Source organism: Lactuca sativa, chromosome 1 (genome assembly GCF_002870075.4).
Source record: "Lactuca sativa cultivar Salinas chromosome 1, Lsat_Salinas_v11, whole genome shotgun sequence".
Classification (NCBI taxonomy): domain Eukaryota; kingdom Viridiplantae; phylum Streptophyta; class Magnoliopsida; order Asterales; family Asteraceae; genus Lactuca; species Lactuca sativa.
In genome coordinates this window covers 207,116,167-207,119,390 of record NC_056623.2, presented here as the reverse complement: position 1 = coordinate 207,119,390, position 3,224 = coordinate 207,116,167, and positions in this window count along the sequence as shown.

Sequence of the window (3,224 nt, the reverse complement as noted above, 5' to 3'; positions counted from 1 at the left end):
CCTAGATTTACTCTTTTGAGGCATTTTGAGCCCTAAATCCCTCATTGGTGAGTATCTACACGTAAAGTTGGAAACTTTACGTGTCATTCATGCTCTAGGAACCCAAATCTACAAATGGCATGGACTGGATTCAAGCATAATCGACCATATAGTAATTGCATGGTAACGACTCGGCGAGTCATTCATCTGACTCGGCGAGTCGGTTCGCGAGTCTCCGAGTTTGTCCCCTTTTCGTAGTGTTGAGTGAACAGTGAGTCACGGGGTGTGACTCAGTGAGTCGGAAGCTGAACTCATCTATGGAGGAACTCGGCGAGTCAATGCCCTGACTCGGCGAGTTCGAGGCAATCTCCTTAGATCAAGAACAGACTCGGCGAGTTGTTCATACAACTCGGCGATTCGAAGTAGCAAGTGTTCTTCGGATGAAGACGAACTCAACGAGTTGTTCATACAACTCGGCGAGTAGGATGAAGGACTTGAATATCAGTTTAGAAGGAGAACTCGTCGAGTCGTTGCCAAACTCGACGAGTAGAAATGGGATTCAGGGCAATCGTTTGGGTAGGGACTCGGCGAGTTGGAAAGCCAACTCGGCGAGTCGGGTCAACTGAAAGTTGACTCTGACTTTGACTTAGGGCATGATCAGGGGTAAAATGGTCATTTTACCCAAAGGACAGTTAGCAGTGTTTGATTGAGTATGTTGTGGGAATTGCAGCCGGAGGATTTCCGGAGCAGCAGCAGCAGCAGTAGACAGTCAGTTCCCGATCAGATCAGCAGCTACTTCGAGGTGAGTTACCTTCCAGTAGCGGTGGGTCTACGGCCACAATGCTGGCCCACCAGTAGGAGTCGTATGTTAGATGATTGTCTTTGTGATGTCATCTAGGTTTGCTACTACCTGATATGTTATATGCTAGCATGATATGTTATATGAGATAGAAGTAGAGATCGGTTGATAGGACCGAAGGGTAGTCAAACACCCCAGAAATGTCTGACAGTACGTGATGATATGTTTGCATGCTGGCTTGTTATGTTATATGCGATAAAGGTAGTAAGAGGGGACTAGTCCCCGAGGATCGGTTGTTAGGACCGACAGGTAGTCAGCACCCCAGAATGGCCTGGCAGTATGTATGTTATGTGTTTGTATGGTATGTGGTACGATGGGGGAACTCACTAAGCTTTGTGCTTACGGTTTTCAGTTTTGGTTTCAGGTACCTCCTCAGCTAGGGGAAAGGAGCCGGCGCGGTAGCAGCATGTCACACACACACTCTCTGGTTTCCGCATTTACGAGATTCTCTGGGATTTATACTCTGATATTTTGATTGGTTGTATGATTTGGCTTTTAGACATGGTTTACGTTGTGTCATGGTTTAATCAAACAATGTTTTTAATTATTAATGTTTTCTAAAGTAATGTTTTAAAACGAAATTTTTGGACATGAAAATTGGGTCGTCACAAGTTGGTATCAGAGCCCTGGTTTGAGGGATTCGGACACACCTTCGGGGGTGTCTGAACTCAAATCGAGGGATTAAAAGATTTTCTAAAAGAAAATGTTTTCTAAAAATTGAGAAAAGAGTTTCGAGAAAGAACGAAGTGTGTGATGTGCGCGACCGGCCGAGCTCAAGTAAGTATTCCCCAAAGTACCCATACAAGTTAATGTTATGTTTATCAGCTTTTGTAGAACCATATGCTAGAATAGGACTAAGGATCTAGGAGTGATGCCTTATGTGCCTGCTTTATGTGTTTCAGTTGTATGAGAATTGCATGCTAGATATTGAGTAGACAGTAAGTAGGATAGCCTGATTAGGTTATGCCTGATAGTATGAGTTTAGCACTTTATGCTAGCTTAGTTCCTGTAAGCAGATAGAGTTGATTGAGATTGCTACCCTTGTCTGAATGCTGCCTGCTTCGTGCTATGTGGAACTCTGAATAATGGGAGTTAGCTATTAGGCGAATGCGTCACGTCACATGTGTTCAGGGTTGAATAATCTTAGAGTGTCGGATTTGATCCTACTGCGCAACTCTTGTTTGAGTCCAACCGTTGTAGGGACGAGTCGGGTACTCGAAGGATTATCTGAGCCTCGTCATATGTGATGGTATTCGGGTAATGGCTAATTGGCATTACAAGGAGGCCTGCAGCAGCTGAGGACTGGATAGAGTAGAATCAGAGATTTCCCTAGGGCAAGCCTAGGATGAGTATAGCAGTGATCAGCAGTAGTGAAAGGGATCTAGTGGAGTCGAGGCATTCCTTGAAGAAGGTACGGATAGATGTGGAAGGTAGTATGGGCCCGTACTACTGAAAGCAGAGGATCCGTACCCGAACCAAGGAAGGCCAAGATAAGACCAGGGAACTCGTAGGTAGCAGTGAAACCTCAGGAAGTATCAGTATCTCTAATGTTTGTTGTGATGTATTGCAGAATGGTGGTACTTCGATCGAGGCTGGTAGATGGCGGTTCAGGAGAGGGGTCAGGTTCCGAGCCGGTAGATGAGGGACTACGCGAGTTCATCGCGTCAGAGATCACCAGAGGCATCCTTGAGTCGACCCCCATCCTCTTTGGGTCGATCAAGGAAGGGATCATGGAGTTGATGGACGATCGCCTTCGGGCATTCCGGAGTGATATGGCATCTAGCCAGTCGGGATCTCGCACACTGTCCTTCAAGGACTTCAGGGGCAGTGGTGCGCCGGATTTCCATGGGGTGAAGGACCCCATTGCTGCCAGGCGATGGATTGCAGACATCGAGTCTGTACAGTTGACTAGCTTCTGCCCCGAGGGGTCAAAGGTGAGGTATGCATCAGGGTGTTTACGGGACTGAGCCCGGGATTGGTGGGAGTCAGTGGGTGACTCGTTGGGAGCTGCAGCTATCGAGGCTATGACCTGGTCGGACTTTGTGACCAGGTTCAGGGCAGAGTTTGTGCCGGCTGTCGAGCTTCAGCAGCTGGCCAGGGAGTTTCTAGACATGAGACAGACGACGGAGACTGTGGCGGAGATCACCGCCAAGTTCCGGGAAAGGGCTTTGTTGGTGCCCCAGTATGCTGGTGACGAGGATATGAGGAGGACCCGTTATCATGATATGCTACGAGCTGACATCCGGGAGCATGTTAGCTTTTCGGCTTGCCCTACCTTGGACTCTATGATTGCCAGGGCGAGGGAGAGGGAGATAGATTTGGAGCACATCCGGAAACGGAAATCAGAGGAGGGTCAGACAGGAGGGGCTTCGGGGAAGAAGCCCAA